An 18,071-nucleotide genomic window follows, 5' to 3' on the forward strand; every position below is an offset into this window, starting at 1 on the left:
ATTAAGAATTAAAAAGAATGTGTTTTGCATTCTGATCTGGCCATTAGTCAATGTGCAGTGAATAGGATGTAGTGATTTGAATGACAATGTTTTTCATTAGTCTCATGTACTTGAATGTAAGGTCTGCAGTAGGTGGGGCTGTTTGAGAAGGATTAAGAGGTGTCAGTTTGTGAGAGAAGTTTAACCGTAGAAGCAGGATTTGTGAGTGTAAAGACAAATGCCATTACCAGTTCACTCTGCTTTGTGTTTGGAGCTCAATTTTCAAACAAATAAGAAGTGGTTTATTTCACATATCCATACAGTATACTTAAATACAGAGAATATGAAATGTGATTTAGAAAAGTTTAAGACAATTCAAGAATCATTGCATTTTGTCACTAATTCTGTGTTTAAAAATTGAATAGTTATGTCTGTAATCTATTATTTAATATACCAAGTAATGAATAGGTTCAATTTCATGTCAATTTTATGAACAATTATTTCAATGTTTTTCAATATCTTGGTTCTGGAATCATTTATCACTGTTTATTTGCATAAAGTGTTTTACTTGGCATCTATACTCTTCTGTTTTCACTATAGTATATTAAATAAAGAAGTAAATATTTATAAGCATGTAATTGTTAGGAGCTCAACTTTTTCTCAACCTCTGTCTCTGTTCATTGGAGTACACACAAAATGAACAATTACTCTTTAATTTTTAAATTTATTTGAATCTTTAAAATAATATTCATGGAAAAGCTCATTTTAGAGCCTAATGTTACTGTACTAATTTAAATAATACAATTGAAATTTATAGAAATTATTTGTTATGAATTGAGCAAATATTTTACAATGCACATTGTCCTGTGTCTTTTATTAATCTTATTCTATTCATGTAGTGTTTAATCACATATATAAACCTTTTGTCAGTGCTCAATTTAATATGTACAGTTATGATACATAACCAAAAATAGTCACATTGCTATCCTAGTACTCTATTAATATGTTATTTTACATGATATAGGCTGCAGTCAGAAATACGATTGCTATCAATTGTCTTCAAAATACGTAAAATTACCTGATTCCAGTCAGGAAAATTGGTATAATCATAGAGCTCTTAAATGTGGAAGTAAAAGAGTAAATTAGGGCAATGTAATGAGAAAAGTTGACCTGATGTCATCTACTTTGAAGATAACGGAATTGGTTAATGAACTAAGCAATATGAGCATCTTCATAAAATTGAAAAAGGTTGTGGGAATGGCTTAACTGTTACAGCCTCTGGTAAGAAATGAAGGTTTCCTGACCTGAACTTCATTTCCGTGAGACATACTTTGTACTTATGAGTATTAGAATGCAATGTAATGTAATTTCTATTGTTGTAAGTTACTAAATTTCTGGCATTTTTCAGGAACTATAGAAAACTAATATTTTTCTCTAAGGTGGAACAGATCTCTACTAAGTCTAAGGCACTTGTGCAGAATCAAGCTAAACATGATAAGTGAAAATTTTCAATGTCATCATTGAACACATCTTGATTCTTTTGAACTTTTCCTCTTACTATTGCACTAAAAGCCAATGCATGCAAGTTACAGAATTGCTTTTATTTTTTGCAGATGTAAGTTTTGCTTTATATATTTACATAAACCATGTGCATGTCTGGTACCTGAAGAGGTAAGAAGAATATATTGGGTTAACTTAAAGTGAAGTTATGATGATTGAGGGTCACCAAGCATGTGCTGAGAATAGAATCTCTCTGCATGAATAGCAAGTTGTCTACCTAGTCACAAAATGAGAATAAGAATTGTAATTTAAATAAATGGAGTTTCCTTTATGCTACATTTTCATGGAAATTATATATTCTCACCCATAAAGCCTTTCCAATGATGAGGTAAGAACACTTATATAATATGCCACTTATATTACTAAGTTATATGATGTAATAGCTAATATGATTATATATTATATAATCTGTTTATATTTTACATGCTATATAAATGTAATATATAAAGCACTCACCTTCACACACACACACACACACACACACACTCACACACATACACAATCCCCACTGAGGCTGCCATGATCTTGGGGTTTGGCAAAGAAGGAAACGCTCAGCCAACTCTATGTTTAATCATCTGATTTGCAAACACACGGAAACAGTCTTGCTTTCCAAAACAGTTATTTGAAATGTGAAAATGTTTCTTATTCAAAACAAAAATATATTTGGGCCAGAAAATGGGCTTATTTTTTCTTATTTTTTTTGTTTTTGTCCCTCAATATGTGTTTTTATTTAAATTAGAAACATGCATGCACGCTTCACATGTCAATCCCAGCTCCCTCTCCCACCCCTCCGCCCTTGTCCCTCGACCATCCCTCCTAACCCACCACCCAATTCCCACATCATTCCCCAGGAAGGTGGAGGCCGACCTTGGGGGGTTCTCCAGAGTCTGTCACTTCATCCAGGGCAGAACCTAGGACCTTCCCTATGTGTCCAGGCTGAGAGAGCATCCCTCTACTTGGAATGGGCTCCCAAAGATCATTCATAAACCATGGACCATGGTAAACAGTGATCTATTACCCAAGGCCACAGAAATTTCTGAGGCCTCCTCATTGACACTACATTCATGGAGTCTGGATCAATCCCCTGTTGGCCTCTCAGCCATCAGTCTGGGGTTCAAGAGCTCTCCCTTGTCTGGTCAGCTGTCTTTGTGAGTTTCACCAGCATGGTCTTAACCCCATTGCTCCTCACTTCTCCATCTCTGTGACTGGGTTCTGTCAGTTCAGTGTTTAGCTGTGGGAATCTGTCTCTGCTTCCATCAGTCACTGGATGAAGGTTCTAGAATGACATATAAGGTAGCCATCAAACTTGATATCAGGAAGGAGCTATTAATGTAGTCTCTCTGCTATCGCTTAGTTTTCCAGTTGGTGTTATCCTTGTAGAGCTCTGGAAATCTCACTAGTGTCAGCTCTCTCCTAAAACCTACAATGGCTCCATATGTTATGTTATCTCTCATCCTGCTCTCCTCTATTCTTACCTCGACTCAACCTTCCTTCTACCCCATGTCTTCTTCTCCCCAACCCTTACTCCCCTCTCTTTTTCCATGTTCCCTCTTCCCTCCCCCAATCTGCTCAGGAGATCTTGCCTCATTCCACTTCTCTGGCGTACCATGAAAATCTCTTGGGAACCTACCTACTCCCCAGACTTGCTGGCACTGGGATTCTAGGCTGACATTCCCCTGATCCATGTCTAAAATCCATATATGAGAGAATACATGCAATTTTTCTCTTTTTGTGACTGGGTTACCTCACTCAGGATGGTTTATTTTAGTGCCACCCATTAGCCTGCAAATTTCAAGATTAAATATTATAGTTTGTTTTACTTTTCATTAATTTTTTTGTTTATTTTCTTTCGGCAATAAGGATGGAATCCGGGTGATTGTGTTTGTGACACGTGTTCTCCCACTAAGCTATATTTTTTAACTTTTGTTTTGACACAGGGTCTCATTAAACTGGCAGGCTATAGCATATCTTTAGCCCAAGCAGTTATTCATTATATGATCTGCTGTAATTTCCCTGAGCATGAATTATAGGTCTGTATCAAAAGAAATGGCAAACTTCAGCAAGTGATTCTAATAGGGAAAGACCGTGCATATTTTGGTACACATTTGGGAATAGAATCACATGGGCAACATTCTTGTTTTTATATTCACTGACCTGATGAGGAATCAGGAAAAGGAAGAGAGTTTCAAGTATGTGCATATTTGAAAATCTTTCAAGTAGGTCATGTTTCTCTCTCTCTCTCTCTCTTTCTCTTTGTGTGTGTGTGTGTGTGTGTGTGTGTGTGTGTATGTGTACATCCATATGGAAAGTTATTAGAAGAATAAGTTATATTCTAACACCTTGGTTTAACAAACTTAAGCATGTCTGGGGAAATTTTTCTTTTATTTTGCTTGAGCATACATCCTTGAATGCTTCAAATACTATAAATGCCTTAAATTAGAATATAGTTAGTGATTACATATGTAGATAAATATTAGATTATTTATTTTAAAATATTATTTGAATTTTATTTACATAGTTAATATTATTAAATACTGAGATCTGATGTCTCATTATGTATTGTACCATGCTATGATAGTCTCAATATATGTATATTATCATATAATGCAAAGGATATGATTAACAAACTAATTTTGTTTATAGGTTTTTATATATAATATATATTTTTCAAAATGCATCTAATAGGAACTAGAAAATGATAGCCATATGACTAGTGAACATAGGCTCACATAGCATTGTGATTGGAATGAAAAGTTCATATATAATATGTGTTGTCTCACTCATATAATCTGAGCTCTTAGGAGTGAGATGTAGAAAATTATTGCAAATTAATGTTTACCACCCCCAAAATAATGAAAAATAGAAATGCCAGGCAGTGATGGCATATGCCTTTAATCACAGCACTCAGGACACAGAGGATATCTGTGAGTTTGAGACCAGGCTGGTCTACAAGAGCTAGTTCAAGAACAACTTCTAAAGCCACAGAGAAACCCTGCCTTGAAAAACCAAGAAAAAAAAGAAAAGAAAAGAAAAGCCAGCTGGCATTTGCCAATGTCACCAGAATAAAATGTTATCTCAAAAACAAAGAGCCAGTCATATAAAAAGAGAGATAAAAGAAGACAGATACATTAAGATATACTATTTATTTTCAATATGAAGAAACAACTTTTTAAAGAAAATACAAACGTGATACAAGTATTTATATAAGATAATCTTAATGAACATAGAATAATATGCATTTCTGTTAGTTCATGAAAAATATATTTTAAAATTTTCATAGTATTAATGCTAAATTGTGCACGTAATTATAATTTATTGCTGCCTGGATGGGCAGCCTCCTGCAGCACAGGCCTCCAAGTGAATCCACAGTGTCAGCATGTACTATGACTTTTTCATCTGAAGTGGTTAGGAGAGACAGTCTCCCATTCTATTTATGGTTTCCTTCAGATTTTTCTTTATTCTTCTTTGGGATTCTTTACTCTTCATTTTCCTGGTGATTTCCTTCTCTCATTCTTGATGCATGTCTATCTTTATTTTGATGTTTCCTTCTAACTCATTGTTGGCCTTTTTCTTCTAGTTCTTTTATTATTGAAGTTTTCCTTCTACCTCATCTTAACTCTGAATTTATTCTTTCCCTTACAGCTTATATACCACAGAAAAATCTTTCAGATAATATAAAAATTACAATGAGGTTACATTCTGGCTTTCAAGTAAATGGTTACAATAAATACAGGTTAAAAAAAAAGAAACCAGCATTTTTTCCATATCCCTTTGTGGCGATATTTTGTTTGTGATCTAACTAAAAAAAAAAGCTTACCTGAAGATCAAAGTGCAGAGCTAAACACTAGTTAGCCACAGAGGATAGGCAATGGTAGCATACACTTTTAATGCCAGCACCCAGGAAGCAGAGGAAAGGTCATCTCTGTGAGTTCAACTTTATGCTGAACTACACAAGACTGATTCAGTCTAAAAGGGAATTAGAGCCAGGTGGTGGTGGTGCGTACCTTCAATTCCAGTACTTGGAAGTCACATGCCTTTAAGGCCAGTACCAGGGAGGATGAGACAGGAAGCAATATGGCTGACTGAAGAGAGGGATATAAGGCAGAAAGGCCAGGAGATCAGACCATTTGGTATGAGTATTCCAAGAGTCAGTATTGTGCATTCTGTCTGAGGATTTGGTAGTGGCAGGCTGCTCTGCTCATGTGATCTTTTATTTTTTGTTAAAGGACAAACAAAATATCACCACATAATTTATATGACTAAACTTTTTACATATTTCAGGAGAAAAGAAAGTTGTCCAAAGAATCCATGTACTTTGATACTCAAGAAACTTGTATAAATTACAAATGTGTAAGTTAGGTAATCTGTGTTTCATGATGACAAAGAAAGGGCCAATCATTTTATTACTTAACTTGAAAGGTAGTGTTATATGGAACCTTAAAGGAAGTACAGATCTAAACATTCTTTGGATTTGTTTATTTAAATTAGGAACAAGCTTGCTTCACATGTCAATCCCAGCTCCCTCTCCCTCGCCTCCTTCCCAGCCAACCTCAATCCTCCCAAGCGCTCACCCAACCCCTACTCCATTCTACAGGGATGGTGAGACCCTTCATGGGGGATCTCCAAAGTCAGTCATAACATCCAATGCAGGGTGTAGGCCCTGCCCCATGTGTCCAGGGTGAGAGGGCATTCCTCCATGTGGAATGGGCTCCCAAACTCCATTTGGATGCCAGGAATAAATACTGATCTATTGCCCGAGGCCACAAAGAATGCCAAGACCTCCTCACTGACACCCATGTTCAGGGGTCTGGATCAGTCCCATGCTGGCCTCTCAGCCATCAGTCTGGGGTCCATGAGCTCCCCTTGTTCAGGTCAACTCATTCTTTGTGTTTCACCCAGACTGTCTTGACTCCTTTGCTCACCACTCCTTCCTCTCTGCAAATAGTTTCCAGGAGTTCAGTTCAGTGTTTAGCTGTTCATAGCAGCATTATTTGTAATAGTCAGAAGCTGGAAATAACCTAGATGTCCATCAACTGAAGACTGGATAGAGAAAATGTGGTACATTTACACAATGGATTACTACTCAGTGGGAAAAAACAGAATCATGAAATTTGCAGTCAAATGGGTAGCACTAGAAGAAACCATCCTGAGTGAGGTAACCCAGTCACAAAAAGGCAAACATGGTATGTATTCACTCATATATGGATTTTAGGCTGAATTAGGGGAGTGCCAGCCTACAATTCCACTGCTAGAGAGTCTGGGAAACAGGGAGGACACTAAGAGAGATATAAATATTACCCCAGAAAGGGGAGTGTGACAGGATCTCCTGAGGGGATTTGGAGAATGGATAGACGGGGGGGGGGAGCCAGGAAAAAGGGAGGGGTAGAAGAGGAGGTGAGAGGAGGACACGGGGGAGCAGGAAGGTTGAGTCAGGGGAAGAATAGAGGAGAACATGGCGAAAGATACCTTAATAGAGGGAGCCATTATAGGTTTGAGGAGAGATCTGGCACTAGTTATATTTCCATAGATGTACAAGGGTGATACCAACTGACAATCTAACCAGTAGTGGAGAGGCTGCCTTAAATGCCCTTCCCTGATAATGTGATTGATGACTCCCTTGTATATCATCCTAGAGCCTTCATCCAGTGGCTGATGGAAGCAGAGGAAGACATCCACAACTAAATCTAAACATTCATATGAAAAAAATCAGTCGAGTGTACTTTAAATATTAAGGGTAAATACCCACTCATCAATGGTTTGTAATATCAGGAGATTGAGGGAAGAAACGGGTATAATGAATTAATCATCAACTTTGATCATCAAACAATACTAGTAAGATAGGCACATCAGTTAATGATAATTGGGCTGCTTTCTTCTGTTTCCCTGACCTTAAAGAGTTCCTCTCTCAGCTATGTGCCTTTGTAAACTTTAGCCTCTCATCTTGTTTTATTTTTCCTCAAAAAATTTAACAAAAACATCTCAGTCTAAATGTCAGAAATTCACCCAACAGAGATTCTCCTCTTGGTGAGCTAACATGACACCCTCAAGTCAACTGCCAACTTTTGCTCCTTGGACATGGACACCAGCAATAATTTTTTGCATTTGTACATAAATTAATATATGCACATTAAATATTAATATAATGCAATTAAAATAGAAGAATCCCATGGTAGGGTCAACATATAGATTTTTACTGAACTTGCAAATATGCAACAAAATAGATACAATTAAATTATTATCTTAAATGCTTATAGTTTAAAATTATATATCATACAAGTTTCCCAAGTAGGAATCATGAGAGTGTAGTTATATATCCATAATTCAACAATTTATTCATCAAAATAAAATTGAAATTCTTTTATCTTCTATGTTTGCTCATGTCATCAAGCCTACTAAATCTTTTCTTTTGCTTGCCTTATAAACTTAATAGAGCTTATATTCAACAAGAGTAGTTTAATAAATAAATTAACAACAAAACACATACAATAAAATGTAGAGTTGAGAAAATTGATACTGGAGGCATCTTGTACACACAAACATGTAAAGATTTTATAGACGCACAGGTCTTAAATGTATTTCACTTACTGTGAAGACTTTATTAAAGAGGTACCCACAAAATTCATGAGACATTCTTTAGTAAGTAATCCATTCTGCTAAAATAATGGAAGATATTAGATTTAAATGGTAAAATAATTTTTCTAGAACTACACACATACAAAAGCAATGAAAGTGGATATGAAGTATCATAAAATTATGACATGGTTGAGCAGAAGAGGAAGAGAGAGGTTGTTCATCTAGGAGCTAGTAGCTAGGAGCTAGAAGTCATGAGAAAATGAACTCGAAAGAGAACCTTCCTGCCGTTGTGTTCCCCAAATTCCCAGTCTGTTGTCAGCTGGGCAGTCCTGCACTATCTTTCCATGGTCATTACCCTCAGAACCATCCCTGAAAGCTCCGTTTCCATGACTGCAGGGATAGCTTGGTATATGCAGCTAGAACACCACATTTGACAGATGACTATTTACAATATATCACATGCCATTTTCTTCCCTATACTCCCAGTACTTGCAATGGTCACTCAAAACCAGCTCTGGCCAAGTACAAGGCAGGTAAATTCTCAGTAACACACATAATCAGTAAGTAAGAAATTTACATGCCCAGGTTGCCTCACAGTATAACTAATAACATGTAAGGCTGGCTAAAATGTTTCCTTAAAACCTAATAACCTTATAAAAATGTTGTCCACTGAGAATTACCTAGGATATTATTCTTTACAATTATTTCTTTTTTATAAATTTCCTTTTGCATCCCAACCACAGTTCTCTCTCTCCTTCCTCCTGCCCCCCCCCCCCCGTCATCTCCTCCCAGTTCACACCCTGTCCACCAATTTAAAAGAATAATCAAAACCTCATCATTTGATTGAATAAGTTTAAAGGAGACCAGAACGAATTGCTCCATAAAATTAAAATAAACTAGCAATAGATTCTCTATGGTTGTCAAGAAAAAAATGCAAATATATAGCTGAGTGAGAAAAACTAAGACAATGAAGGATTTGAAAATCATGACTTAAGTAAAAGGAATCAATGAAGAGAAATCAAAGTGAATTTAAAAACTCAGGAAACATGTAGAATGAATCAGATTCACTAGAAGATAAAACATTGGAATTACACCACAGTAATAAAGAATTTGAAATAAAAAAATGGTTTAAAAATACAAGGCAAGAACAAGCATGAATTGTCAGACAATAAAGAAGAAAAAATATTTGAATTTTGACAATGTTCTATAGAAAAATCCTAGTTCAGATACATACACCACATGTTTAACAGAATTAGAAAATAAAATTTTCCCAAATTAAGAAAAGTCATACCACCACTGATATGAAGGACACAATTTGGATATGACAAGAAAAGAAAATCCCCTTGGTGTTAAACTACTACAAGGCACAAAAAAAAAAAAACAATGTGTTGAAGCTGCAACGGAAATATCACGAGTCATATATAAATGATATATAAATGAAAATCCATCTGAATAACAACTATAGAGACACTTTAAAAGTCAGAATAGATGTTATCCATGTATAACAGTTTCTGAAAGAACATGAATGTTTATCTAGATTGTTAAGGTCCACAAAACTATATGTCTTAGTTTAAGTATAAAGGAAAGTTGTTTATGATGAAAATGTTCCCAGAGAACACTGGAATGGGGCTTCAATACAAAGTTCTAAGCATGAATTAGTTCCTAATGTATACATTGTGGTTAGGCAGAGACTTAGGTACCTGTGCTTCTGATGACACCTATTTTGGGCATGGCTAGAGGTGCATATCGGCATGTGGAATAAAGGGCTAAGGAGAGAGACACTCGCACTTTTTTGGGGGTTCTGGTCAGGTATCGAAAGGTTGCAGAGGCTGACCTGAGTTTTTGGTTTCTCTTGTAAGTAATTTCTCAAAATAAAGCATAAGGGTTTTTGCCAAACTCTTTCTATGAGGCTTCAATAACCTTGATCCCCAAGGCACACAAAGACACAACTAAGAAAGAGAATTTTCAGACCAATATCCCTCATGAACATTGATACAAAAAATACTCAATAAAATACTGGCAAATCAGATCCAAGAACACATCAAAACAATCATTTACCATGATCAAGTAGGTTTCATCCCAGGGATGCAGGGATGGTTCAACATACGAAAATCTGTCAATGTAATCCACCATATAAACAAGCTGAAAAACAAAAATCACATGATCATCTCACTAGATGCTGAAAAAGCCTTTGACAAAATCCAACATCCATTCATGATAAAGGTCTTGGAGAGACCTGGGATAACAGGAACATACTTAAAAATAATAAAAGCTATACACAGTATTCCAACAGCAAACATCAAACTAAATGGACATAAACTCAGCACAATTCCTCTAAAATCAGGAACAAGACAAGGCTGTACACTCTCTCCATGCTTTTTCAACATTGTACTTGAAGTTCTAGCCAGAGCCATATGACAACAAAAGGGGATCAAGGGGATACAAATTGGGAAGTAAGAGGTCATACTTTCACTATTTGCAGATGGTATGATAGTTTACATAAATGACCCAAATAACTTTACCAGGGAACTCTTACAGCTGATTAACACCTTCAGCAAAGTGGAAGGCTACAAGATCAACTCAAGAAAATCAGTAGCCCTACTATATACAGATGATGAAAGAGCTGTGAAAGAAATCAGAGAAACATCACCCTTTACAATTGCCACAAACAACATAAAATACCTTTGGGTAACGCTAACCAAACAAGTGAAAGACCTGTACAGCAAGAACTTTGAATCTTTAAAGAAAGAAATTAAAGAAGCCCTCAGAAAAAGGAAAGATAAATCCAGCCACACTGAAGCTCTTAGAAGAGAAAGTGGGTGGCACCCTTGAACGAATTGGTACAGGAGAACAGCTTCCTGAACATAACACCAGTAGCACAGACAGTGAGATCAACAATTAATAAATGGGACCTCCTGAAACTGAGAAGCTTCTGTAAGGCAAAGGACACAGTCAGCAAGACAAAAAGGCAGCCCACAGAATGGGAAAAAATATTCACTACCCCTATGTTGGGGAAGTCCTGTGCATTTGTCAATAAAGCATTGTCTGGCAAATAGGGAATCTAGATAGGAGGGACTAGGAGTCCAGAAGGACTCTGGGTAGGAGAAACCGAGGAGGGCAAGATTTTACCGCCATGGGGTAGGAAGCCCGGAACTATTCTCCGGTAAGAGAAATACTTAGATTAACAATTATGGGGTAATTACTTAAGTCAGAGCTAGCCAGTAAGAAACAAGCAAGGACAACAGCTTCATAATGAATACAGCCTCCTGTGTGTTTATTTGGGACTGATGCAGCTCTAGAATCAGGCTGGCAGGAAGGCATCTCTAAAGAAAAAAGCTTCTCTTTACACCCCTACATCTAACAGAGGGTTGATCTCCAAAATTTACAAAGAACTCAAGAAGCAAGTCTCCAAAACACAAAAGGACCCAATTAAAAAGTGGGCTGCAGAACTAAATAGAGAATTTTCAATAGAGGAGTCTAAAATGGCTGAGAGGCACTTGAGAAAGTGCTCAACATCCTTAGCCATTAGGGAAATGCAAATCAAAACAACTCTGAGATACCATCTCACTCCTGTCAGAATGGCTAAAATCAAAAACACCAATGACAATTTATGCTGGAGAGGATGTGGTGGAAGGGGAACACTCCTCCATTGCTGGTGGGAGTGCCAAATTGTTCAGCAAATTTGGAAATCAGTATGGAGATTCCTCAGAAAAATGGGAATAAACTTACCACAAGACACAGCAACTCCACTCTTAGGCATGTACCCAAAAGATGCCCATTCATATAACAAGGATGTCTGTTCCACTATGTTCATAGCAGCATTATTTGTAATATCCAGAACTTGGAAGCAACCTAGATGCCCCTCAACTGAAGAGTGGATAGAGAAAATGTGGTATATTTACACAATGGAATACTATTCAGCAGAAAAAAAACAATGGAATCCTGAGATTTGCAGGAAGATGGATGACACTAGAAGAAACCATCCTGAGTGAGGTAACACAGACACATAAAGAGAAACATGGCATGTACTCTCTCATATATGGATTTTAGACATAGTTCTGAGGAGTTCCATCCTACATTCCCATGGCCAGAGAGTCTGGGAAACAGAACCTTCATTCAGTGGCTGATGGAAGAAGAGGCAGACTCCCACGGCTAATCACTGAGCTGAACTCAAGAAAGCCAGTGACAGAAAGGGAGGACTGATGACCAAAGGGATTAACTCTGGGCTGGTTTAACCCCCAGAATCAGCTGACCTGACAAGGGTTAACTCTTGAATCCCAGGCTGATGCCTGGGAATCCAGCATGGGACTGATGAAGACCCCCTGACATGGGGGTGTCAGTGAGGAGGCCTAGGTAATCTATTGAGTCTTGGGCAGTAGATCAGTATTTATCCCAAGTATACACATGGACTTTGGACTCCCACCCAACAATGTGAGATGCACTCTCACCCTGAACTCTTGGGGGAGGGTCTAGGCCCTACCCTGCATGAAATGACAGACTATGGACACCCCCACGGAGGGCCTCAGCCTCTCTGGGGAAATGAGGGGATATTGGGGTGGCTGGGGGAGGGCACGGGAGGAGGGGAGGGAAACGGAGAGGGACCTGGAACTGACTTGTGAAGCAACCTTGTTTCTAACCTAAATTTAAACTTAAAAAAAAAAGAATAGTAAAATTAAAAATATATACTTTTTGTGAAAAAAACAAAAAATAAATAACCAACCGTATCCTTATCTAGTGTATGGTTATATTTCCCTTACAATTATGCAACTTAATATGAACAAATAGAATGTCTGACAAAAAGTTCTCTGCATATAGGTGACAGTTGTTTGGCTTGGTCTGTTTGTGGGGCCCCTGTCAGTGAGAACAGGACATATCCTTGGGACATGATATGACTTTTTAGAACCCATTCCCTGTGGTGGGATGACTTGCTCAGCTGTGATATGGGGGGGACTTTGAAAATTTAAATAAATAAATGCAATGTACTCACCCAGAAAGAAAGTTTTAAAAGGTGTAATTTATAGCTACTCTAAGTTTAAATTGAAAACAGAACTCTCTAAGAAATCTACCCAATTATTTTGTGTATGTGTTCAGGGAAGAATGTGGCAATAATATAAACTACTGTGTTTATATTATGATGACATCCAGCTCAAAACTATACAATATATTGTAATCACTAATCACAGTTTCCCATCCAAAGGTCTCCCAAGTAGTCTTCAATTCCCCATATAGTCAAACCTTGTGTGTGTGTGTGTGTGTGTGTGTGTGCATGTGTGTGTGTGTGCATATGTGTGTGTGTGTTGCAAATAATTAAACAAGGAGTTCTTAGGATACATTAGGAATATACGAAGATTGTTGACTGATGTGTTTTCTGTTTTGTTGGTATAACATGAAAACTTATTCCTCTTATGATATTAGAGAATGCAATATATTGTCATCATTTTATTTGTATGCAAGATGATTTCCTGGGGATAACTGGGAATACAATTTCGAATTGCAACTTAAAGCCAGATACTGATCAGGAATTTATCAAGCTAAGTTTCAGGAAATAATTTGGGAGCACAATATATTCCTTTGTCATCTACTTTTCAAATCTACAAATGATATTTTAAAGTTTTATTAGATTCAGTTCTAAGAGTGATAACTACAATTTTAATTTTTTCTTTAGTAAACTCACTACAAAAATAAGACCTATGGCTTTGCAAAGAATTGTCACTAAGTACATTAACATTCATGATGATATATTGATAAGAGGAGTCATATTTATTCATTTATTGATTTATACAGTATTATTCATTTTTGAACAAAGGAATAATATACTCAGCATAATGTAAAATGATATTTGCTCTGAAAAATTTATGAAAATGGTATATAAAAAGTTAATGCTAAGTTAAATAAAATCTTTCAGAACATATAAGTGTATATAGAAAGAATACATAATGAATAAAGATTTGGCCTGGTTCAAAGTTTACATTTAACAAAAACAGTTGCTTGAAGCTTGCCACAAGTGGTGATTACTCATAATTCAATTAATGAGTACTTACTTTCAATCATGTTGGCATGTTTAAGGAACTATAACATACATAAAATAATGGTGTGAGGGAATATTTTCATGTTTTACTCATAAATCTCTGAAAATTAAATGGAAAACTAAAGCTGCCAGAACAAAAGTAAATAAAGGATTTACAGGAAAATGCAGTTTGGGGAATTTGGGGCAATATAAGTAAAGAAGTTACTTACAGATTTCCAAACAGTAGAAAATGTTTAATAATCATAGAGAAGAATGAGCTAACTAAAAATGTGAGACTACTTAGAATTTATGGAGCATAGCACACTTCAAGATTGAAATAATCTGGGATAAAACATGGTGTTAAGAAAGAAGGGAAGAAAGAAAGTCAGAGTTAAGAATATCAAATGGGAAGGGATAAAAAAAGACCTGATTTTTTTTTAGATTTTTTTAATTTAAATTAGAAACACAGTTAATTCACATGTCAATTCCACCTCCCTCTCTCTCTTCTCCTCCCACTCACCCCCACCAACCCTCCAGCCCCCCACCCAATCCCCACTCCATTCCCCAGAGGGAGTTAGGTCCTTCATGGGTGATATCCATAGTCTGTCATTTCCTTCAGGGAAGTGCCTAGACCCTCCCCCCAAGAGTCCAGTCTGAGAGAGCATCCCTCATTATGGGATGGGCACCCAAATTCCATTTGTATGCTGGGGAAAAATACCGATCTACTATATAAGGCCCCATAGATTGCCTAGGCCTCCTCACTGATACCCACATTCAGGGGGGGTCTTAATCAGTCCCATGCTGGCCTCCCAGCCATCAGTCTGGGGTCCAAGAGCTCCTCCTGAGTCTGTGGGCTAAACAAGCCCCGTCTTGAGCTCTTTGTTCATCATTCCTCCCTTTCTGTCACTGGGTTATAGGAGTTCAGTTCAACGTTTAGCTGTAGGTGTTTGCCTCTGATTCCATCAGTCATTGGTTGAAGGTTCAAGGATAGCATTTAAAGAAGTAGTCAAACTCATTATCACAGAGGGGCACTTAAGGTAGTCTCTCTACTATTTCTCAGTTTGCCAGTTGGTGTCATCCTTATAGAACTCTAGAAATGTCACTAGTGCCAAATCTCTCCTTACACCTAAAGTGACTCCCTCTATTGTGGTATCTCTCATTCTACTCTCCTCTGTACTTGCACAAATCAACCCTCCTGTTCCCCAATGTCCTCCTTTTCCCTCCTCTTCTCCCCCTCTCATTTTCCTGCCTTCCTCTCACTCCCACCATGCTCCTAACCAAAGGATCCAATTAAAAAGAGGAGTCTAACATGGCTGAGAGACACTTAAGAAAGTGCTCAACATCCATAGCCATTAGGGAAATGCAAATCAACACAACTCTGAGATACCATCTTACGCCTGTCAGAATGGCTAAAATCAAAAACCCCAAGGACAATTTATGCTGGAGAGGATGTGGTAAAAGGGGAACACTCCTCCATTGCTGGTGGGAGTGCCAACTTATACAGCCACTTTGGAAATCAGTATGGATATTCCTCAGGAAAATGGGAATCAGTCTACTACAATACTCAACAATTCCACTCTTAAGCATATACCCAAATGTTGCACATCCATACAACAAGGATGTCTGTTCCACTATGTTCATAGCAGCATTATTTGTAATATCCAGAACCTGGAAGCAACCTAGATGCCCCTCAACTGAAGAGTGGATAGAGAAAATGTGGTACATTCACAAAATGGAGTACTATTCAGTGGAAAAAAACAATGGAATGTTGAAATTTTCAGGCAAATGGATGGCACTAGAAGAAATCATCCTGAGTGAGGTAACTCAGTCACAAAAAAACCCAAACATTTTATGCACTCACTCTTATATGGATTTTAGACATGAGTTGGGGAGTGCCAGCCTACCATTCCATCACCAGAGAGTCTGGGAAACAGGTAGAACCCTAAGAAACATATGCATGGTTTCCCGGAGATGGGAAAAGAAGAAGGAAAACCTTTCTCACAACATTCACAAAGGACTTAACACTCTCCTAGACATGAAAGAATGGTATTTTGTGGGTAAAACTTGTTTCAATGTAAAACTATATAGAAGTTAAACCACATGTAGCAGAAGTTTGATTTAATAACTTTGTATAAACAGAATGTGGTAAACTCCATTTTTGTTTTACAATTTTAACAATTTCCATTCCATATCTATGTACATGTGAGTGAGGAGGGCCTAATTCACTTTAAATTATTAACATATTCCAGAGTTTCCATTTGGGTCACTGTATGCTTCAGAGATTTTTGTGCTCTGATGTATGACTTAGACTATTATAATACACACACACACACACACACACACACACACACATATATTCTTGAGGGATATTTTATTTTTGTCAACATTCAGTACTGGTAAACACTTAGAAGCACAGTGTTTTATTTCAAATATAGCATGTACACATCTAATCAATTAGAATTTCTATCTCATCATTTTCACACTGACATCTCTCTTCTATTTTATAACCGTGTTTAATTAACTCAAAGAATATTTGCCTCTTGCTCATGCTGTGCTGATCCTGCTGGGCTATTGACCACTTCTATGACAGAAAGAAGGACAGCTCCACCATATCAGAAATAATGACATGGACCCAAAATAGAATGTAAATTCAGCCATTTTAAGACATCTTAATAAATTATGTTTCTCCTCATTGAGTGCTATGACTAATTGTCCAAAAGCAAATTCATGCTGTTGTCTTAGGTGATATGTCCTAGATTTCCAGAGAAAAGAAAGTCTCTTGATAGTGGAATCTAGAATTACTGTGGGTAAAACTTCCTATACTAAAACATAAAAGCTATATATGTCACATAATATACATAGGAGTTATATAGGTACCAAAAATTGTGACGTTTTTGTTTTTTCTGAGCAATAATTTAAATATAGCATATGTCTTCAGTGTTACATTCACCTAATTATTTACAAAGTGTGCATATGAATGACATATAACAATGTATATATTTAAAAGTATTCACTATCTCATATAGTTTAATAACTATAAACCAAGGTAACATTAACCTATTATATACACATTATAATGTATAAAATTCAAAACACTGAGGACACCAAGTACTGCCTAGAATCCAGTGGAACAGTACCACCTTTTCATTGTTGGAGCTCTTTAAGACAATTATGAAAATGTAGTAAAAATAAACACATTCCTTCTTATGACCTAATGGTTATTTTCCTTGATGTTTATCTAATTGTGTTAGAACTGTGTATGCATCCATAAGCAAGCATTATAAAAGCTACTGTTTTTCTTAATTACGGAGACATGAAAGAAGCAAATAAAGTCTTTATCAGGTAAATGAATAAACCATTAGTGATACATCCAAAAAAATAGAGTACTGCTAACAAGAAAAAAAGTGCTAAAAGGGAACATGAAGAAGTGTTTTAAAATGCATATTGATACAGTAAAGAAGCTAATTTAAAATCATTGTAGGATATGTAATTCAAATTCTATAACAGTATTAAAAGGACAATTGACATAGTAAAGTGATCTGGAATTATTATTCAAACTATAAGGATATGATATATATCCATACCATATATTACTATATATGCCCATGATATACGCATATTTCAACAATATAGAGATATATATCCATAATATATACATCCATAATAACTAATATATCCGCTATATGTAATTTAACTATTTTAAAATATGAATTCAAATTTTTTTCATATAATTTTTAAAATTTAAAGTGGTTATATTGTGCACAATGTCAAAATTCTATCTAGGGATATGTCTTTTCTCAGTTTCCTTTAAGATAAGTCTAGTAAGTGAGGCTCAATGAATCAGATTCACAAACCTAGAACACAGAATTTGATGATTTATTAAAAATTGAAATTGGTTGATATCACTAATAATAACAAATCACAGTATTGAAAGAAACTCTGATGATTTTCT

This window comes from Mesocricetus auratus, unplaced genomic scaffold (assembly GCF_017639785.1).
Source record: "Mesocricetus auratus isolate SY011 unplaced genomic scaffold, BCM_Maur_2.0 Super-Scaffold_2245, whole genome shotgun sequence".
NCBI classification, from domain to species: Eukaryota; Metazoa; Chordata; class Mammalia; order Rodentia; family Cricetidae; genus Mesocricetus; species Mesocricetus auratus.